The 23908-nt window shown below is 37.8% G+C and overlaps 1 long non-coding RNA gene across 1 annotated transcript in view; it reads left to right on the top strand.

Moving 5' to 3' along the window:
* Nucleotides 1-23908, top strand: part of LOC102115465 (uncharacterized) — a 289733-nt gene that overhangs the window by 66541 nt on the left and 199284 nt on the right. The window contains exon 5 of the long non-coding RNA XR_012432083.1: nt 20760-20850. This is a non-coding gene — a long non-coding RNA (uncharacterized lncRNA). The remainder of the gene's footprint in view (nt 1-20759; nt 20851-23908) is intronic.

The raw sequence follows: 23908 nt of genomic DNA, 5'->3' as shown, positions 1-23908 counted from the left end.
GTTTATTGGCCATCTGTATATTCTTCAACTGTTAGTGAAAGCGCAAATTGACTTTAAAAAGTCACTCACTTTGGAGGACAGTTTGGCAATTTCATTCATTTCGAGCCAACAAGCCCATTTGTAGGAATTCACCTTAAGAAGATAATGACAGAACGATGAAATGATATGTGCTCAAGTTATTGCAGCCTTCTTTTACAATAAAAAAATTGGAAACATACTCTGCAGTAGAAGTTTTAAAAAATAGTATTTTTTTTGATATACACAACATGATGTACTATGGAGCCATTAAAATGATGGTGTGGAAATAAATATTTCACACATAAAATACCCATGATATACAAGTCAAGGGTTCCTTATACAAAATGCATGGGATCAGAAGTGTTTTGGATTTGGGATTTTTTAAGATTTTGGAATATTTGCATATACATAATGAGACTTCTTAGGGATGGTACCCAAGTTCAAGCATGAAATTTATTTATGTATCATATATACCTTATATCTATAGCCTGAAATTAATCTTATACAGCTTTTTCTTTCTTTCTTTTTTCTTTTTTTGGAAACAGAGTCTTGCTCTATCACCAAGGCTGGTGTGCAGTGGTACATTTAAGTTCACTGCAACCTCCGCCTCCCAGGTTCAAAAGATTCTCCTGCCTCAGACTCCTGAGTAGCTGGGATTACAGGTGCACGCCAGCAGGTCCAGCTAATTTTTGTATTTTTAGTAGACATGGAATTTTACCATGTTGGCCATGCTGGTCTTGAACTCCTGACCTCAAGTGATCCACCCACCTTGGCCTCCCAAAGTGCTGGGATTACAGGCGTGAGCCATGGTGCCTGGCCTATACAACATTTTAAATAACTCTGTGCATGGAACAAAGTTTATATACATTTAGCCATCAAAAAACAAAGGTGTCACTATCTCAGCCACCCATGTGGACAACCTGTGTGGTGGTGTGGCATCACCATCATTCCTGACTCTGAATTTATATGTCACCAATAAACATTCATTTTCTTACACTTATTTATACATGAGTCTTTAACAGTAAAGAATATGACATACCATGAATACAGTGAAAAAATAGCGTGTTCAGGGTAGCTAAGCAGAACAGTAGCATCGCCAGAATATCTGTATCAGCTGTTAAACAATAGCAGCAATGAACAATGACAGGCTTTCAGTCCCCACTTGTGACCTGTTACAACAGGTCAGATGTGGAATTGCCCACTTGTGGCATTATGTAGTTGCTCAAAACGTTTTGAATTTTGGAACATTTCGGATTTCAGATTTTCAGTTTAGGGATGCTCAGCCTGTTCTGTTGAATAAACAGTGTGTCACAGAGAAATATGCCATTTTACCTTTTGTCTCTTACCACTTTTGTGAAAACGTTCACCTTCCTCTCTTTGTATTTGTGTACGTAAGGAGATGTACAGCAGGATGACTGGTAAAAGTGAACAGTGTTTACCTCTAGGTGCTGGAATTTGGGATCGCTTCTTGTTTCTCCTTTGAGATTTTCTGTGCTGTTAGAACTAAAATAATTCAGCCTGTATCATAAGAACAATAATAAAGCTACTTTCAAAGGAAGAATAATTTTGCTCTGAAGTGTGCCTACCACTATCTCCCCTTACTATTGAGGACCACATCATTTTGACCCTGAATTCCTACTTTCAGACTACAAGAGAATCTCAATAAACTATAGTAACACGGAGAGCTGGTGTAAGAGAAACACAGGAGCTTGTTTTCATTGAATTTCCTTGCAATAATTACACAAGTTTAATTAAAACAAGTGAATTAGAATTGATACACTGGAATCAATATGCAAAAAACAAAATGTGCTTGTTTTACAGGTCCTAATAGGATTCTAAATAGGAACCATTTTCTAGCATTTATTTCTAGCACATCTATCTTTGAATGGAAATTTGTGGGACACGATGAGAGAAATGTAAACATTTCCTATTTTGGCACTTATCATCAGCCTAGAAGGTTCAGTTCATCCAGTCTTGTTCAGAATTGTTCATGCTCTGTCATGAATGTGCTCATTGATATGGTTGGCTCCGTGTGCTCACCTAAATCTCATCTCCAATTGCAATTCCCATGTGTCAGGGGATGGGGCCTGGTGGTAGGTGATTGAATCGTGGGGGTGGACTTTCCCCTTGCTGTTCTTGAGATAGTGAGTGAGTTCTCATGAGATCTGGTTGTTTAAAAGTATGTGGCACTCCTCCTCTTGCTCTCTCTCTCTCTCTCTTGCTGTCAGAGGCATTTGAACCAGAATAACTCCATTTTGAGTAGGGGCTGGGTAAAATAAGGCTGAGACCTACTGGGCTGCATTCTCAGATGGTTGGTTAAGCTTTCTAAGTCACAGGATGAGACAGGAGGTTGGCACAAGATATAAGTCTTAAAGACCTTGCTGATAAAACAGATTGCAGTAAAGAAGCTGACCAAAACCCACCATAACCAAGATGGCCATGTGAGTGACCTCTGGTCATTCTCACTACTCATTATATGGTAATTATAATGCATTAGCATGCTAAGAGACATTCCCACCAGCACCATGAGAGTTTACAAATGCCATGGTAATGTCAGGAAGCTTCCTTATATGGTCTAAAAAGGGGAGGAGTCCTCAGTTCTAGGAATTGCCCATCCCTTTCCCAGAAAACTCATGAATAATTCACCCCTTGTTTAGCGTATAATCAAGAAATAATAATAAAAATGAGCAACCAGCAGCTCTGGAGTAACCAGTTTTTTACTCCTTTACTTTCTTAGTAAACTTGCTCTCACTTTACTCTATGGATTCACCTTGAATATTTTCTTGCCCAAATCCAAGAGCCCTCTCTTGGGGTCTGGATCTGGACCCCTTTCCAGTAATACTGCTACCACATGAAGAAGGTGCTTGCCTCCCCTTTGCCTTCCATCATGATTGTAAGTTTCCTGAGGCCTCCCAGTCATGCTTCCCAGTAAGCCTGCAGAACTGTGAGTCCATTAAACCTCTTTTCTTCATAAATTACCCAGTCTTGGGTAGTCTTTTTATAGCAGTGTGAAAACAAACTAATATACCCAGGCTGTTCCATATTTGACTAAAAAGCCCCTCTCCACCTTGAATTCCTAGACAAATCCCATTGTTCTACCAAGACTGGCTTTGATTCACATCTATGCTCCCAATATTGTGTAAAAACTGCCTGGAGATCTGTTTCTTGCTTATCTATATTCACATCTCCAGAACTTTGTGCCTGGAATACTGTGAGCACTGTGCCTAGAATACTGGCAGCACTCAATAAATGTTTGTTGAATAAATGCATACATGTGTGCATGCAGGTGGTGGTCAGACTGTAAAAGGCTTTATAAGAAATGCTAAAGAAAGGGAAATCAGGCCAGGTGCGGTGGCTCACACCTGTAATCCCAGCACTTTGGGAGGCCGAAGCAGGTGGATCGCCTGAGGTCAGGAATTTGAGACCAGCCTGGCCAACATCGGGAAACCCCGTCTCTACTAAAAATACAAAAAATTAGCTGGGAGTGGTGGTGGGTACCTGTTATCCCAGCTACTAGGGAGGCTGAGGCAGGAGAATCGCTTGAACCTGGGAGGCGGAGGTTACAGTGAGCCAAGATCGTGTCATTGAACTCCAGCCTGGGCAACAAGAGTGAAACTCTGTCTCAAAAAAAAAAAAAGGGTGGGGGGGGAAATCAGAGTCAGTCACAGGAGTAGTGTCCTATGCTGCCTTAGAGGTAGTCTGTCTGCTTTCTTGATGCCCTCTCCTTACTTGTACCTGTCTACTCTTGTAGCTTTCAGTATAATCCACAAATTCAACACACACACACACACACGCACACGCACACACAAACCCAACATACACACATATACATACACATATACACAAACAACAGAAAAGAAAACATCACCACATATTTCACATGACCTTAGTTCTTTGTTTAAACGAAAAAAAACTTATAATTTTTCTCACTGAAAAATGAATATATATTCAATGTACACTAGACTATAGAAAAAAAGTATAAAGAAGAAACATCACTTGATATCCCATTACCTACAGATGAACAGTTAGAGTTTTGCTGTCTGTTTTCTCAGTCTTTTCTATATATGCATATATATTTGCATATATATATTTAAGTGGCTGATAGATTAAAAAAAAAAAGGAAGTGTTCTTTATTCTTGGGAATATCGGTTGAACAGATTGTACATTTTGTCTTTTGTAAATTTAAGGCTAGCTAGAAACTCTTATCCTTGGGGAAAAGAAGTATTAACAGATCTTTGTGTGGCTTTTACTTCCCTTTTACTAATATAATTTTTTTTTAAATCAAGAGTAAACATGAATGAAGGGTTATAAATTTTGGAAAGATATAACAGAAAGCAGCTGCCTCATGCACCCTCTCTCTTCACTTCAAATTCCTGTTCGCCAAAGCTAAGGACATTCAACCATTTGCACTTTTCTTCACGAGTATCTCCTTATTTTTAAAGGACATGCCTATGTTGCTATTCTGGATTTTTCATTTTTAGTAGTTACCTATTCTTACCATGGAAGATGAAGATTTCCTTCTCTTACATGCCCCCTCCCCACTCCTCCAACCCATGTTCCTTCCCTATGCTCCAAATACTGTTCATCATCATTTTTGTTCAGAGTAGACAACTGAAGACATTGTTCCGATAATCTTCTCATTTTATTTACAGTTATGCTATGTGTCATTCTATTACTTTAATTTTTCTTGTAGAACATTTTGTATTTTTCTGGAGTTTATTGTGTTGCTTTTTAGTTTGTTTGTTGGTATGTTTATTTAGATACTGAGAAAAAAAAAGTTACTCCAATTTTACCAGTGCCAACACCTGGTTTAGGGTGGAATATTTCTGAGAACGAGCTAGAATTCCTAGTAAATTGCTTTAGCAATTTTATGGTAGAATTTAACAGGATGAAGAGCCCACTTTAGAGGTTGGATTTATCTGCCCAGCTAACTGTCAGCCTTATGATGACCATAAACTTTAGCCAGACTTTATTATACCCAGTCTAATAAAGTTATCTAGCCAGCTTTCTTTTTCTTTAAATGTCTCTACCAAAGAAATCTTTTGACTGGCTTTATCAGAAGCCTTTGCTCTTGCAGCAAGTTTGACATAAAATATTGACACTAGCCAGTAACCAATTTGCTTGGAAAGTTCCTTCAACTGTATTGATCATTAATTCTTCCATTTATTTTCCCCAAGAAGTGGAAATGGCCTCTCAATACCTTAAAACACATTGGGTAATCTCTACATTTCATTCTTTACTTGAAGACATCCTTCTTAGAGCACCCTATTTTTTGGCTCCATTGTAGGTTGGTGAATCTCTAGAGTTGCTGCACAGTGATTGTCATGGGGACTTTTTTCACCATCTTCCTGGGAATTCCCTTTCCCCTTTCCTAGACTGGATGAAAGGTGGGTTTCGTGGGTGTCTGTGCCCATCGTAATTGCACTTACAGGGCTCTACATTTGGCTCAGCACTCTGCTGTTGCCATTTTGAAATTCTTAATAGCCAGGCGTGGTGGCTCACACCTGTAATCCCAGCACTTTGGGAGGCCAAGGCTGGTGGATCACTTGAGGCCAGGAGTTCGAGATCAGCCTGGCCAACATAGTGAAACCCCATCTCTACTAACAAAACAAAAATTAGCCGGGTGTGGTGGCAGGCTCCTGTAATCCCAGCTACTCTAGAGGCTGAGGCATGAGAATCTCTTGAACCCAGAAGGTGGAGGTTGCAGTGAGCAGAGATTGCGCCACTGCACTCTATCCTGGGCGACAGAGCAAGACTTTGCCTCAAAAAATATATATAAATAAATAAAAAATAAAAAAAGAAATTCTTAATAAATTCTGAACAAGGGGCCTTGTGTTTTCATTTTGCACTGGGTCCCGCAGATTATATAGTTGTTCCTTATTGGACTCCTAGGTTTCTGTCTTTTGCTTCTTTTTTGGCAACTCTCTTTTTGGGGGAGCACCTACCCTAGCAGCTTCCTAAGTAATGCTGTATAAGAGATAAGATTTTTTGAAATTTCACATGTCTGAAAAAAATCTTTATCTTACCCTCACATTTTTTTTTTTTTTTTTTTACTTTAAGTTCTGGGATACATGTGCTGAACGTGCAGGTTTGTTACATAGGTATACGTGTGCCAAGGTGGTTTGCTGCACCCATCAACCCATCATCCAGGTTTTAAGCCCCCCATATGCATTGGGTATTTGTCCTAATGCTCTCCCTCCCCTGTCCCCACTCTTCGACAGGCCCCTGTGTGTGATGTTCTCCTCCCTGTGTCCATGTGTTCTCATTGTTCAACTCCCACCTATGAGTGAGAACATGTGGTGTTTGGTTTTCTGTTCCTGTGTTAGAGTGCTGAGGATGACATCTTACCCTTACGTTCTAATAACAGTGTGGTTCAGTATAGAATTCTCAGGTGGAAATTATTTTCCTTGAGGGTTTGAAGGCATTACTTCATTGTCTTCTGATGTCCAGTGCTTCTGTTAGGAAGACAGATGCTCTTTGATTCCCGACCTGTGGATATGATCTATGTTTTCTCTCAGTTGCAGGTTCGCCATCCACTTTCTGGCAATCAAGCTTGATTGCTGTTGTCTCATCTCATTTCCTTGTTTTTGCAGGTGATTTTTTAAAAGTCACCACTTTAGCAGTATTTTGAGAGACAGCAGATATAAATACACATTTTCTTTTTTTTTATTATTATTATACTTTAAGTTCTAGGGTACATGTGCATAACGTGCAGGTTTGTTACATATGTATACTTGTGCCATGTTGGTGTGCTGCACCCATCAACTCGTCAGCACCCATCAACTCGTCATTTACATCAGATATAACTCCCAATGCAATCCCTCCTCCCTCCCCCTCCCCATGATAGGGTCATGTTTCTTCAGCACAGAGACCTGGTCTCCCTGATCGTTGTGGCTTACAGAAAAACGCGCCCACACTTAAGCCAGAGGTTTCAATTCCCTCCGCAATTTTTCCTGCAGCGCTACCTGCCTAAACATGTCACAGATATGTCAATTCCCTTCCAGATGCTCTATTGTTGAACATTAATGTGTGTGGTTTTAAACTATTATGAATAATGCCATCAATACCCCAAATCACATATTTTTGCATGTTCTTCGTTTTTCCCCCATGCACATTTTATGTATTGTGTTTTGCCAGCGTACCTCCAGAAAAGTTGCTTCTTCCTCAGACTTAGTGTAATTTTACTCAATTTTTTTTTAAAACAGCAAATTTAACAAATGGAAGACATGACAAGGTCATTTGAGCCTCTTTTTGTTTGAATATCATTTCTTAAGGTTCAATTCCATCTGTGATAGAATTGGAATACATTTACAACAGGATTATAATATCTGATTATTAATAATTCAGAAATAAGGATGCATTTTTTGTTATCACTGAGCTTTCACCTTCATGTAGCTCTGTACCCACTTATAAGTATATTTTACAAGCATTTCTCTAAGACTTCCAACCACGTGAGAGTACTCTGGCAATAACATTTTAAAAGCCTCTGTTTGCACTGTGTGCTTTTTAAAGGTAAGAGAAATTTGAGGCACAGGTGGGCAGCCGAGCCCTTGAGAAAAAGCAACAATAGCACCAGGTTTATCACCATTCAGATAAATGTTAGAATGTGGAATGCCCTTATCATCCCCGACATAGAGATCCTTCCAGTGTATTTAGACTGAGGGGTAATTTTATTGTTGCCAGCTGTCAGAAGGTATTGACTTCAATGTATGTGGGAAAAAATTGGACTCCAAAGACATCGTGATTTTCCTTTCTCTCCTGGATGGTGCTGCACAGCCCCACAAGGGGCTCTGGTGGCTGCATACATGTGCAGTAAGTGCACCCAAAAAGGATACATGTGCTCAGGTGTGTATTCTGCCCTCCGAGTTTGCTGTACAAGCTCCCTTGGAGGTAGCTATTGATTTGCTGCCAAATGCAAGGGCAAGAGACTTAATGAACAGATGGCAGCATTTATGCCAAATTATCTTTAATTTTTTAAGGGACTGTCTCTTTTACAAATAGTCTGGCAGTGAACTTCAGCTTCACTCATTCTCTCATCCTCTTCAATGTCCAGTTGGTTATTTGGCCTGGCAATTCAACTTCCAAAAATCCCTCGCAATTCAGTTACCTCCTTTCCATCCTGAGCTACCGCTGCTCGTGTTCTAGCTCATGAATTTAATCCCAACACTAATGAGGCTCCCTGCTTACTAGATCTTCCTTTCTTAATAACTCGTCACTCTAAATCCATTAGGTCATTGTTCTTGAAACTCTTAATAGAGAAAATATTCACAAGAGGTTAACTAATAGAAAAGATGGTGAAACGCTCTAGAGTAAGGATGGAAGCTTAATGGAAAACAAATGCACCATCCTATTTTTGCACGTCCTCTCATCTCCTGCTGGGGCCACCCACTGCCACAAGCAACCAAAAGTTCGAGGGCAGGCAAAAGAGCATGGGTGATACCATCTATCTACAACAGTTAGCTTCTTAGGGTACAGACTAGGTGGAGAGATGACATGGTGGGGAAAAGGATATATGGACACCATTCGGCACAGTTGCCTTTTCTGGCTCTTCCAAGCAGAGCACATTTCTCCCTCATTGATATTCCAAGAGAAATATCATTTTGTTGGTCCCTCAACTGGGGCACCTGTGATACTATATTTGTAAATTATTTCCATGTTTAGACCTTATCTCCTTCAGTGAAGAACTATATCTTAATTATGTTCATATCTTTAGTAGTTAGCATTATCTTGCAGACAGTGGTGCCTAATATATGTTTGCTAAATAGAAGAACAAATGATGTCATAGTTGTCCTGGTGTCTTTAAATAAAATAATGGCTAAAAAGAAATCCTTTACACCTGTAATCCCAGCACTTTGGGAGACCAAGGTGGGTGGATCCTGAGGTCAAGAGATCGAGGCCACCCTGGCCAACATGGTGAAACCCCGTCTCTACTAAAAAAACACCTCACCTCCGGGAGGCGGGGCTTGCAGTGAGCTGAGATCACGCCACTACACTCCAGCCTGGCAACAGAGCAAGACTCTGTCTAAAAAAAAAAAAAAAAATTCAGGTCAGCTGGAGTCAGGGATTAGGGGATATAGAATGTAGAAATAGTGTTTTCCTACTTAGAATAGATCATGAGCATAAAAGCACTTTGTGAGATATAATGCTATTCAAATATTACTGGCATCATTTCCATTATTCTGGATTGAACATAAAAAGGAACAAAAGAGAAACAACAAATAGCAGTCAATAGGGAGAATGTTAAATGCGTTGGTAATACCTATTACATGGAGAAAGTTAAAACAGACAAACAAAGGTCCTTATTCAGCTAGGAATGGTGACCAGATCAGGGTCATTGAAGTCTGTTTTCTGTTCTCACCCTGACTCGCTTTGCAGTATTTGGTACATCACTTAACCTGTCTGCGGTACAGTTTTTCCAATCCATTAAGTGTCTATTATAGTACTTTCTCCCTACTCTTGTGCAAGGATGTTTGGGTGATTCATTTGATAATCCTGTAAAGCACTTTAAGTCCCGTAGAGAAAGCCAGGGACACAATATTTTAGCTGGGAGTATTAGTTAGAAAGTCTTTTTGCATTGGTTGAATCTCTGTCTTTCATTTGTAGTTCACCTGCTTTTCTGTGACTTTCCCAGTTCCATCCTTGTTCCTGTACACAATTGCAAGGGTGTAATGATAACCAATTATACATCCCAAATGATGGGACTATCATCAGATTAACTAGTTGGGTAGATGTAGAAAAATTAGAAAAGTTGAAGATTTTCAGCTTGTCTGAAGATGACTAAGGAAAACACTTAGAGTGGGTGCAGTGGAGAAAGATTATCAGCGGGTGCTGAAATCAATTAGGAACCTCACCGAAATGTTATGTTCATTGGCACTTGGCCATGACATTTTTGCCTTCCTAAGGAAAAATAATAAGTGGCTCCAGCATTAAAGAAGCTTCATAGTTCACATTGCTTGATACATTAAATTTTGAATACGTTTTGATGTTGGTCCAGTTTTACAATTTCCTTCAAATGACAGAATCTTTACAGAGGACAATATTAGCACCTCTTCATGGAGCAACTGAAAAACTGCAATAATATCTCCACTATATCCTTTTGGAGGATTGAGAAAATGTGTCGTCCTTTGGAATTCCTAATCTTATTTTCTTCATTCAGGTTGAGGAATAATGTAAGATATTGCTCCACTATGGCTTTGTGAAACCTTTTACTTAAAAAAATCCAGAACATATAAATATTTATCTCATGGCTGAAGTTTTCATGACTGTAAAGAGAAGTTTAAGATTGGATTGTATCTCTAGCCTTGCTCTCTCTCCCCTGAGATCCGGCTTTATTCTTTACAGCAGTAGGTTTGCATATCAAAATGCCAGGTTGACCTAGCTGCCAGAAAGTCCTGAATATTAATCCCACAGCATAATTTATTAGTTTTCCTTTACGAGTTGGTAATTTCTTATTTTCTCTTAAGTAATGCTAATTTCAGGTCCACCCTTGCCACGAGAGAGGTTCTAGGTCCCCAGTGTTATTGTCATACACTGGCATGTATACTGTCATCTCTACTGGCATAATATACTGTTGTTGCTGGTACAGGCTTTCCCCAGAATTTATAGAGATGGAGACAACATGAGGTAGGTATCATCAGTCATGGCAACTCAATTCATAGTTACTGAAGGAATTGTTGAAGGAACTCTTGAGTCAGTCTGTAAGTGAAATCATAGACATGTAAAATAAACACATTTTAGGTTATATAATGATGCTAAATTTTCTTTAAGACATTGGAGAATTAATGTGGGGGGCAAAGAACAGGGCATGACAGGAGAAAAGGGCCTCTCCATTTACAATAAGTATTATCTATTTTCTATTTTATTTTTATCTTTTTCTGTGAGGCATAGTTTTATTAATTTCAGTTATACACCATAGGCAAAAAAATGTTCCCAGTTAGAGATCCTGCCAAGCATCTATAATCAATGTTGAAGCACTGGTGGAATTAAGTTGGTTGCTTTGCTTTTAAAATTTTTAAAAAAAATAAATAGGGTATATGGGCTTGTTGTAAAATAATTCAAACAGCAAAATTGCAAAGCAGATGTCATCTGATGTCGTAGCTATTCTTCCCCTAGCTATGCAGTTTCACTGCTTTTGAAACTCCAGCCCCCTTTTCCTAGGCTAGCTCTGTTGGGAGCTTTTCAAAAATCTTTTCTCTGTATACACACATGTGTGCATATTATGTACATATGTATCAATCATGTCTTTATTTATATCGCTGCTTTATTTCAGTCAGGCTGCTATAACAAAATGCCATAGATTGTAGCTTAAACAATAGAAATTCACAGTTCTGGAGGCTGGGGAGTCCAAGATCAAGGTGCTGAAAGATTTGGTGTCAGTTGAGGGCCTGCTTCCTTCATAGATAGCTGTTTTCTTGCTGTGTCCACACAAGGTGGAAGGAAGGGCAGAAAGGCTCTCCGAGGTCTATTTTATCAGGGCATTATTCCCACGTGCTTTGCCCTCATCACTTAATCACCTTCCAAAGCTCCACCTCTTAATATCATGATTTTGGGAGTTAGGTTTCAATGTATGAATTTTGGGAGGACATAAATATTCAGACCATAGCAATCACATTATACATATTGTATGTCAAACCTTATATACATAAGATATATCTTTTTAATTTGACAAAAAGGGATCACTTTCTATGTCTATTCTGTAATCTACCTTTTGTGCTTTATTATACATTGTCATCATATTTCTGCTTCAGTGTGATAAATCTACTGTATTTACCCTAATGGCTACAAAGTATTGTCCTGAGAGATATCCTAATTTATTTTTCTTAAATGATTCCCAATTGACTGGCTTTAAGTTGCTTCTATTTTCATAGAAGCAATAATTATCATAATGCTACAATAAACATCATCGTACATACAATGTTTTTGCATTTGGGGAGAGTATGTATATTGCAGGAGAAATTCTTAGAAATGGAATTTCTGGGCATATGAATTTTGAGAAATATTGCCAAATTAAAAAGGACTGCATATATTTATTCTCCCGCTAGCACTGGGAAAGCTTTGTTTTTTTCTTTTCAGACAGGGTTTCACTCTTTCACCCAGACTGGAGTACGGTAGTGCTATAATGGCTTACCGCAACCTCTGCCTCCTAGGCTCAAGCAATTCTCCTGTGTCAGCCTCCGGAGTAGCTGGGATTACAGGCGCGCCACTATAGCCTGGCTAATTTTTGTATTTTTAATAGAGATGGGGTTTCACCATGTTGGTGAGGCTGGTCTTGAACTCCTGACCTCAAGTGCCTGCCTCAGCCTCCCAAAGTGCTTGGATTACAGGCATGAGCCACCGCACCTGGCCTGGAAAACCTTTTTTATCCATGTCTTTACCAACATTGGTCAGCTAAGCCAGAAGACAGATGACAGAGGACTGGTCTATTTTTGAAGATTGACAGGGAAGAATGAGACTCTGGGCTGGGCGCGGTGACCCACGCCTGTAATCCCAGCACTTTGGGAGCCCCAGGTGGGCAGACCACCTGAGGCCAGGAGTTTGAGACCAGCCTGGCCAACATGGTGAAACCCCATCTCTACTAAAAATACAAAAATTAGCTGGGCGTGGTGATGTGCGCCTGTAGTCCCAGCTACTCAGGAGGCTGAGGCAGGAAAATCGCTTGAACCCTGGAGGCGGAGGTTGTAGTGAGCCGAGATCATGCCACTGCACTCCAGCCTGGGCAACACAGTGAAACTTGGTCTCAAAAAAGAGACTGATCAATGTTGCTTTGACTTCAATTTACTACTAAAACAGCTACCAAGAAAGGGAAAGGGTACTGACTAGACCCGTGGGTCTCAACTGTCAACACCTGGAGCTGCAGCAGTAGCATCACCTGAAACTTGTTAGAGATGCAAGTTCTCAAGTCCCATATTAAATCTGAATCAGAAGCTCTGGTGGCAGGGCCCAGGAATCTAGGTTTAACAAGATCTCGAGCTGATTTTGATGGTGGCTCAAGTTGGAGAACTACTGCAGTACAGCTTGATAAAAGTGAGAACGCAGTTTCCCAGTGCTTTCCTTATGCCTCTTGGAGGTGAACTTGGAGTTCTTTGCTTTAGGTTTAAGGTACCCAGGGCTTTGTACTCCCTGCCTCTCACCCCACTGGGGCAGAGCAGAGGACCCACTGGGGTTCAGTGTATTACTTCCATGTAAGGCAACTCTTCTTGTCCCATAGTTATAAAGCTCTGTGTTCTGTTTCTTACTGCATTAGGTGTACTGTGGACATGCTAAACATTAACAAAAATTTGGCTTCTTGTCTATCTGAAAATTGGCCCCTCATTTCTATGTAACATGCATTTCTTTAATTATAAGTGAAGTTGCGCATCTTCTTATTTTTATGGGCCACTTTGCACGTTTTCCTCTTTATTTATTACTTTTCATATTTGTCATATTTTCTATTGGTTAGTTGTCTTTTTAGAAAGAATTAAATTGTAAGAGCTGTTTTAATTCTAAGGAAATTAGCCTTTCGTCATTTGTGTTGCAAATTTATTTTTACCTACTTTGTCATCTATCATTTAAATTTGGTTACAATAAATTTTTGCATCACAGAGAGTTAAGATTTTTACGTAGTCAAATGTATAAGTTTTTATGTCTGAATTTTGAATTTTATTTATGCTTAGATAGATCTTCCCAACCCTAGGATAAAAAAACGTATTTTTTCCTAAACTTTATGGCTTTATTTTTAGCATATACATCTTTGATGGGAATGGAATTTATTGTGACTTAACAACTGAAGTACACACATAAACTTTCATTTCCATTGGAATACCACTGATTGAGATTATAATTAACTTATAGTTCAATAAAAAAAGAGTTTTAACCCAGAGTTTTCCTAACCAAGAACAGAGTATCCTTTTACAGTTACTTATTTTTTTTTCCTTTGGGAGTGATTTAAAGGTTCTTTATATAGCTATTACATACATATTTTATAAACTTTTGGAATGTGATGTTTCTTATTATAAGTAACCTTTCTACTAATTATTTGCATATAATAAAGCTCAATTTTTTGTGTATTGATTTCATAATCACCTTACTGAATTCTCATATTATTTTTATTAGAATAGTTTTTGGTGGATTCTGATGTTTTCCAAGTTGATGTGGTTTGGATCTGTGTCCCCACCCAAATCTCATGTTTAATTGTAATTTCCAACTGTTCATTCACTGCGTGTAATCCCCAGTGTTGGCGGTGGGCCTGGTGGGAGGTGATATTGGATCATGGGGCTGATTTCCTCCTTGGAGCTGCTTGATCATGAGTGAGTGCTCATGAGATCTGGTTGTTTAAAATGTGTAAAGCCTCCCCTCTCTCTTCCTCCTGCTTCAGCCATATGAACATACCTGCTTCAGCTTTGCCTTTTGCCATGAGTAAAAGCTCTCTGAGGTCTCTCCAGCTGTGCTTCCTTTAAAGCCTGAAGAACTGTAAGCTAATTCAACCTCTTTTCTTCGTAAATTACCCAGTCTCAGGCATTTCTTTATAGCAAGGGGAGAAGAGACTAATACACAAGGTTGTAATAATTATCTATGAATAATATAAAGCAGCCTGTTTTTGAAATTAGACTTCTGTTATGGAATGAATATTATGGTGGAATATGACCTTTCGAAAATTTTTCTGTTCTTAAAAAATCATCTTTAATTAAGTAAATTCCATACAACAAAATTGACCAATTTTACATTTGTAATTCTGTTTTAACAAGCATGTAGTACAGCTGTATAATTATCACAATCATAATATAAAACATATCAATCCTTCCAGAAAATTCTCTCCCACTCCCTTCCTGTCAATTGCTTCTCCCTATCTCTTGTTCCTGGCACCACTAAATAACTTTTGGTTATTGTAGTTTTACCCTATCTAGAATTTTATATAAATAGACTCATATGGTGTGCAGTCTTTTGTGTCTTGCTTTTTTCACACAATGTATCATGGTATGGCTATACAACAATTCGTTTATACTCACTAGTTGATGAACATTTGGGGTGTTTACAACTTTTTGGCTATAAATGAATAAAGAGGCTATTCATGTACATTCAAGTACATGTCTTGTCTGCGTGTATGTTATTATTTCTCTTGGGTAAATGCTTAGGAGTGAGCCTGTTGAGTTGTATTATAAGAGTATATTTAACTTGGGCCGGGTGTGGTGGCTCATGCCTGTAATCCCAGCACTTTGGGAGGTTGAGGTGGGTGGATCACGAGGTCAAGAGATCGAGACCATCCTGGCCAACATGGTAAAACCCCGTCTCTACTAAAAATACAAAAATTAGCTGGGCATGGTGGCGCATGCCTGTAGTCCCAGCTACTCAGGAGGCTGAGGCAGGAGAATTGCTTGAACCTGGGAGGCGGAGGTTGCAGTGAGCCTAGATTGCGCCACTGCACTCCAGCCTGATGACAGGGCAAGACTCCATCTTTAAAAAAAAAAAAAAAAAAAAAAAGAGTATAATTTTTAACTTAAGAAACTGACAAACACTTTGTGTGACTCTACCATTTTGTATTGCCACCAGCATTATGTGAGTGATCCAGGTGCTCCACATTTTCACCAGCCTTTTGTATTGCTATCTGCTGAATGTGTCCCCAAAGTCATGTGTTGGAAACTGAATGCCCAACGCAATAGTATTGGGAGGGATGGTCTTTGGGAGGTGATTGAGTCATGAGGGCTCTTCTTTCAAGAATGGATTAGGTCTGTTATAAACATGGCTTCCAGAAGTGGGTTCATTCTCTTTCATTCTTCTACCATATGAGGACACAGTGTTCCTTCTCTCTGGAGGATACAGCATTCAAGGTACCACCTTGAAAGCAAAGACAAGACCATTACTAGACAAGGAACCTGCCAGCACCTTAATCTTGAACTTCCCAGTCCCCAGAACTGTGACAAAATAAATTTCTGTTATTCATACATTACCATTTCAGGTATTTTTATTATAGCAACACAAAACCAAGATGGGTATTGTCTTTTAAAAAAAATTCTAGTGAGTGTTTTGTAGTATTTCAGTGCGTTTTTAATTTGCATTTCCTTAACGACCAATGTTGCTGAGCATCTTTGCATGTAGTTACTTATCACGTATAGATATTATTTGATGAAGTGTTTACTTGAATTTTTTGGTCCAATTTTTATTGGTTTGTCTTACTGAGTTGTAAAAATTCTTTATATATTCTTGAAGCAGATCCTTTATCAGCTATATGTTTTGCAAATATTTTCTCCCAGTGTCTGTGGCTTGCCTTTTTATTTTTTGAATTATATCTTTTGAAAAGCAAACTTTTAAATATTTTGAAGTCCAATTTATTAATTTTTGCCTTTATAATTTATGCTTTTTAAATAAATTAAGTGTAACCCAAGGTATCAAAGATTTCTCTTCTGTTTTATTCCAGAAATTTTTAGTTTTAACCCTTACAGTTAGGTCTGTGTTCCTTTCTGAGTTAAATTTTGGATATAGTGTGAAGATGAGGATTAAATTTGTCTCTCTTCTTTTGGCATATAAATATCCAATTTCCCAGCACTATTTGTTGACAATGGTAGCCTTTCCAGAGTGAAATACACTGGCACCTTTGGTGGGAATCAATAGGCCATATAGGTGTAGGTCTATTTCTAGACTCACTATTCTGTTCCATTGATTTTCATGTCAATACCAGACTGTCTTGATTACTTGAGCTTCATACTAAGTCTAAGTGTAAGTTTTATATTAAGCCTGAGTGTAAGACTTCCGACTTTATTTTTCTTTTTCAAAAGACTTTCAGCTTGACTTTTTCTTTTATTTTGGCTGTCCTAGTTGGTTTGCCTTTCTATGTATGTTTTAGAATTTTCTTGTAATTTCTGTGGAAAACACTGCTGGATTTTGGAATTCTGTTGAATCTATAGATCAATTTGGGGAGAATTGATATTTTAATAATTTTGAATCTTTTGATTTATGACCATAATATATCTTTTCATTATCCAGTTGTCTTTAATTTCTCTCAGTAATGTTTAGTAATTTTCTGTCTACATGTTTTACAAATATTTTGTTAAATTTATTCCTCTGTTTTTCATATTTTTACTATATTTTTATGACATTTGTTTAAAATTTCCAACTATTCACTACTTATATATGAAAATGTTACTGATATGTTGACCTTGAATCTTGTGACCTTGCAATTAGTTCTAGTAGCTGTTTTGAAGATTTCTTAGAATTTTCTACATAGACAATAATGTCTGTGAATAAAGACAGTTTTATTTATTTATTTATTTATTTTTAATTTTTTTTGAGACTCTGCTGGATTTGAACAGTTTTATTTTCTTTCCAATGTTATACCTTTTCAGTTTTTTCATTATTTTTCTTGCCTTATATTATTATTGATAAGAACATTCATACAATGTTGAATAGGAATGATGAGAGAGAGCATCCCTGCCTTGTTAGATCTTAGAATAAAAGCATTCAGTGTTTTGCCATTAAGTATGATACTGTCTTTAGTTTTCTCATAGATGCTTTTGTGTTTTTTGAGACAGAGTCTTGCTCTGTCACCAAGGCTGGAGTGTAGTGGCGCAATCTCTGCTCACTGCAATCTCTGCCTCCCCAGTTCAAGCGATTCTCCTGCCTCAGCCTCTTGAGTAGCTGAGACTACAGGCGCCTGCCACTATGCCCGGCTAAGTTTTGTATTTTTAGCAGAGATGGGGTTTCGCCATGTTGGCTAGGCTGGTCTTGAACACCTGACCTCGTGATCTGCCCATCTTGGCCTCCCAAAGTGCTGGGATTACAGGCATGGGCCACCGTGCCTAGCCCCTATAGATGCCTTTTATTGGACTGAAGAGCTTTTATTTTATTTCTAGTTTGCTGCAAGTTTTTTATTTCAATTACAAATATGTGTTGAATTTTATGAAAACTTTTTTCTGCATCTATTGAGATGATCATATGGTGAGTTCCATTTTAGACAATTGATATGATGACTCATTGTTTTTCTAAGGTTAAACTAACTTCACATTACTAGGATAAACCACACTGGATTATGATGTATTATCCTTTTAATATATTTCAACTGACTGAAGTATTGTTAACATTTTTATATCTATGGTTATAAGGGATATTAGTCTATAGTTTCCTTATAATACCATTACCTTTGGATGAGATAAAAGCGTTTCAGTCGTATTTTAGTTTTTCCACTGGTTACATTTAAGACTTTAAATAAATATACACTTTAAACTCTATTTCTATATATATCAAATTTAAATAATATATTCTGGAGTTTTAATTTTAGGTACGATGGAGTAAGCACACTCCTCCCATCTCTGAGTACACACTGAATACAGCTAACTCATTAAATACAGCTTCAAAACCTGGACATAATGCATATAACAACGATATAAGGACACTGAAAAGTAAATAGTAGCAAGAAGATTGGGAAGAAGACCAGACTTTAAAGTTTTATGAACTGCTAGTTAGTTTATTTATTTTTTAATTTTTATTTTATATTTTTACCGCTGTCCTTTGGCATGGATTCAAGGTAGCCTGAAACTCAAAACCTGGACATAGACGTGGCATGGATAAGGAACAAAGTACAGACAAAGCTCCAGAAGAAGCCCTATACTTTCGACTTAAGCAGTATGAAGTGGGGCTGGGGGTGGGAGGCATCACTTTATATCCAGAGACAGTGAGGGCAATCCATCATTTTTATTTTCTTTTTCTCTATGTTTCCTTGTACCATAGTCCCCAGGCAACCCTGTGGCAATGACAGCAGTGACCTACTGGGACCTGCAAGGGGCTAAAAGTCTGAGTCAGGGGGTCCCTTCCTCTTCATTTGGAGAAGCTTGATCTCAGTAGAGTGATATGAACACTCATTGCTTTTTTTCCCCTCTTTTTATCCTCCCACCAAGTGGCCTCATATGTAGGACAGTTGTTGGAAGAGCATGGTAGAGCAGGATAATTGAAGCCCCAGCTCTTTGGCCAGAGGACTGAAAGGGGAGCCCCAGGAAACTGAAGAGTATCAGCAAGATGTGGTGAGAAAGGAGCTCAGGGAAGTGACTCCCTGAAAGTAGCTTATGAACTCTCAGGCTCACTCCTTAGCTACCCACTTACAGATCTGATTCTAAACAACGTATCAGAGACTTTGAGGTCTGAACTAAGGAATAGATCATCACTTAATTTCCATATTGGCCACTGGGTGACATAAACATGAGACCGATTAGAATAGCACTACAAATGCTTTGAGGGGAAAAAAAACCAACCCAAACCATTATTGCCACTACAACCCGGAAAAAGTCAGTTGGAATTTGTGGCCTGAATCTGACTGAATCAGCTGCTATAACAAAACAAAAATTTCAGCATTCTCCATAGGATTTAAATGAGACCCAGAGTCTTATAACATATTATTCAAATGGCTGTGATATGATCTAAAGTAACTTGGTACCTTAAGAATAAGAAGAATCTCAACTCATATGGGAAAAGATAGTCAATGGAAGCCAATGCTGAGATGACACAAATGTTAAAATTTTCTGACAAAGTCTTTAAAAGAAGAAAGAGTGAATACATTTGAAATGAGTTGAATGAAAGATAATTTTAGCAAATAAATAGAAGACTTAAAGAACATCCAAATAGAAATTTTAAACTGAAAAACATAACAATCAAAATAAAAACCTCACCAGATGGTTTCAATAGCAGAATGGAGATGGCAGTGGAAAGGGTGAATTCTAAGAAAAATAGAAATTGTACAACTGAGAGGAAAAAGATGAAAAAGAAAACAAATACAGACTTGGGGATCTATGGAACTCTACCACAATGTCTAATACTTGTGTCATCAGAGTCTCAGAAGGAGGAGAAATATTTTGTAGAAAAAAAATATTTGAAGAAAAATGTTTATAAGTCCTCAAATTTGGCAAAATTTCTGTGTAGCTCCTATGGATTCATGGAACTCAGGGAAACCCAGAGAAGATAATCCTAAAGAAACATGTTTAGGTACATCAAAAGCAAACTGTTAAAAATTAAAGAGAAAGAAAAAAAAGCTTGCAAGCAGCTAGAGAAGCGCAACTCATTACTTATAGCTGAACTATGATTCTAATGACTGTTCATCTCTCACAGAAACCATGAAGGTCAGAAGAAAGTGAAGCAATATTTTTAACGTGCTGAGAGAAAAAAATGTCAACCTAGAACTCTATATACAGTGAAAATATCTTTCAGAAATGAAGGTAAAATAGAGACCACAGATGAAGAAAAACTAGAAAATAATTTATTGCCAGTAGACTTGCTCTGAAAGAACTGCTAAAGTAGGTTTATCAGACAGAAGAAAAAATGATATCAGAAGAAAACTTGGAACATTAGGAATAAATAATATATTTTAACTCTGATATGAATGGTTAGGAAATTGGCACATACATCCTTCTTTCTGATATCATTTTTTTCTGCCAGCATCCATTTTTTCTTAGCTATACTCTTATTTATACATTTCAGTGTTTATAAATTTGCACAATTGTCGAGCCTTACTTCTATGTTTTAATCAATTCAGTGCAAACAATACTTTTATGTCATGAATTCTTCCTTTCTCAAGTTCTCTTGATTATAGCACTTGTTTGGTGGGAATTGGTTATAGAGAAGTTTTATATCCCTTAAGAAGGGCTGTCTATAATCTTTTGACTCACAATTTTTGGATACTAAATGTTGGTATGAAGAAATCTGAGGTCAGTCGGATTTTCCTCCTATGCAAGTGAATTGCTTTTTCTGACTGAATGCTCATATAGTTTTCATTTTTATTCTTAAAGGTAAACAGCATCACCAGAATATATCAAATTGATTGCTGGAATAAATTACCTTTTCCTGAAACACGATGAATCCTTTGATCCTCAGACCCAGGTGTTCCTTTATTTCAGGAACATTTCCTTCTATTTAATTTTTAAATATCTTCTGATTGATTTGCTTGACTCTCAGGGTTAGTGAAGTTTATGCCAATTTTATTTGGTCTCTCTTACATATCTATCTTTTAAATTACTTTTGCATCTTTGTTTTTGCTATTTAAGTTTTCAGATTTTTTTTCCCTCTTTTTTTTGTTTTTGAGACAGTCTCCCTCTGTCGCCCAGGCTGGAGTGCAATAGCGCAGTCTCTGCTCACTGCAAGCTCTGCCTCCCAGATTCACGCCATTCTCCTGCCTCAGCCTCCCGAGTAGCTGGGACTACAGGTGCCCACCACCACGCCCGGCTAATTTTGTTTTTGTATTTTTAGTAGAGACGGATTTCACCATGTTAGCCAGGATGGTCTCGATCTTTTGACCTCGTGAGCCGCCCGCCTTGACCTCCCAAAGTGCTGGGATTATAGGCGTGAGCCATCGCGCCTGGCAGTTTTCAGATTTTTATCAGCCTTTCTTCTATGTTCCCAATTGTGTTATAAATTGTATTACATTGTTTTTGTGTTTCTATATTGCATTTATTTCTATGGTATTTGTATTATTAACTTTTGTTTCTTTTGTGAAATCTGGTACCTTGTTTTCACTATCTTTATTTCCTCTTTACTTTCATATCCCTTCTCACAAAGTTCTCCTTTTCAGATAGGTTTTTCCCTCTTTAGTTTCTTGAGCATATACAGTATTATTTGTTTACCTTTTTTTCATTTCCTGTGGCAATTCTTCTAATACCTATTCTTTTTAAGTGTTTTTCTTCTATATTTATAACAATTCTACAAGTGGTAAATTATACATGCCATCGTACTATGGCCAGGTCTGCTGCTTGGAAAGTCTTTATGTAATATGGAAAGCAAATCTGGAGGTGGGAGAATTAGAAATCTGACATCAGTAGCAGGAAGATTGGATCTAGATGATGGGGAGACACAGGGTGGTTACTTCATTGTGTAAGGCAGAGAATGGGGCTGAGATGTGACATTCTGAGTTGTTAGGAGAAAAAGCCTGAGTGTAAAGAGAGGAACAAGGTTGATCTGAGTAGCAAGGCCCTCTACCCTACCTTACTGGAATAAGCTCATCCATGCACAAAAAGCTCTAGGGAACTGTGCATACTGCCATCGAGTATACCTTTGTTTTGAATGACCAAATTATTTATTTGATCTTGGTTAAGCACACAGTTTTTACCACTGTGAAAACTTGTTCTGCCTCTGTCATTTCTGCTGGTCTCCACATATTCCCATTAAAAAAAAAAAAACAAGCAATAAAAAATATACATAATAAAAATGAAAGCTGATCTTAACTTCCTCCCAATTCACCTCCTTGCTGAGAAGTAACTACTGTTTAACAGTTTGCTGTGTCTACATCTTGACCTTTTCCTGTGTATGCTTATACATAAGAATTTTCTGTCTTTACTAATATATCTTTTCAATCTTTCTACACCAGTAAATATTTTTCCACTACAAAAATCACATGTATAGTATTATATACTTTTATTGTATACTATATATTGTACTCATTGTATACTATATATTGTATAGTATTATATACCCATTATTCATTTATCTGCTATTCTTGGTCATACATTTGCCCTAAAATACAGTAGTGAACAGTCTTCTATGTGGATATTATGAGAGTTTCTGTAGCATATAATCCTAGAAGTGGATTTTGTGGGTATAAGAATATGGACAAATAAAATTTTGATAAATACTGAGAAATAATACTTCAAAAAGCCTGTTCCAATTTACTGTCTCATTAATCAGTCTATTTTCCCACACCCTTATCAAAAGAATATTATTCTGATTTTTAAAATTTTTGCCCGTTAGATAAGAATTTTGACTCCTTACTTTAAAAATTTGCATACTACCAATTGCAGTGGAATTTCAGCATGTTTTTAAAATATTCACTGACCCATTTCTTTCATAAATTTCTGTCTGCTTTTAGTAGCTTTTTACAGTTCTTTTTGATTTCTAGAGGTCCTTTATATTGATTGTTAATTGCTTCTCTATTGAAGATGTTGGAAATACTTTCTCTCAGTCTCTCATTTTTGAATTTTATTTATAATCTTTCCATTATTCAAACTATTTGAACCTTTATATAGCCAAATGTTTTAACTTTATGGCTTTTATATCTTTGCTTATAAGAATGCTCTCTAAGGTTAAGATGAAGTTTGCCTATATATTTTTTCTAATATGTATGTAGTTTTTAATACTTTTAATGTTTTATTGAGCTTAGTTTTTAATCTGTCTGTAAATAATTAGCCTGTTATTTTGACACTGCTTATTGACTTGTTGGTTCTTTTTCCTCTAATTTGAAATATCACCTGCTTTATCTTTCCATATTGATTTATCTATTCTGGGATGAGTGCCACACTGTTCGTGATATTTAGAATGGTCAGGCAAATCCTTACTCATTATTCCTCTCTTCAAAATTGTGCTGGCTATTTCGTTTCAAGCCATCTTTTTAGAGTTTTGATTGGAAATGGTATCAAATTTATATGTAAATTGGAAGAGAACTGATGAAATGGGAAAGTTCCCTTATCCTCCTCGCAGGGCCTATGACAAGGGCATGACTCGTTTCTTCAGTGCTCCACCGTCCAAAGCGCTACAGGGAACATGTAGACAGTCAGGTCAGGGGCTCTGACCCCATGGCAGCGTCTAGGGTTGAGTGTTTACAACTCCAAAGCCCCAGTGGGCATATGTTACAGTGTGATCTTTCAGTTTTGCCATCCATAGGTGCTTGTGTTAATCAGCTCAATTAGACCCTCTGCCTTATTGCATGGACAGAGGGCTTTCTGTATCCCTGGGTTCTTGCCATAGAGTATTGGAAAAATCCGATCACACGTGGGCTTGGAGGATGGGTGCAAGGCTTTATTGAGTGGAGGTAGCTCTCAGTGAGGCAGATGGGGAGAGCAAAAAGGGGATGGAGTGGGAAGTTTGTCTTCCCCTGGAATTGGGGCACCCAGTGGCCGGACTCTTCTCCACCTGAATTTCCCATGTTGTCTGCGTCATTCCTCCGTTGATG

This window comes from Macaca fascicularis, chromosome 3 (assembly GCF_037993035.2).
Source record: "Macaca fascicularis isolate 582-1 chromosome 3, T2T-MFA8v1.1".
Taxonomy (NCBI): domain Eukaryota; kingdom Metazoa; phylum Chordata; class Mammalia; order Primates; family Cercopithecidae; genus Macaca; species Macaca fascicularis.
The sequence above is the reverse complement of the archived record's forward strand: the minus strand, read 5'-3'. Positions and strand labels throughout refer to the sequence as shown.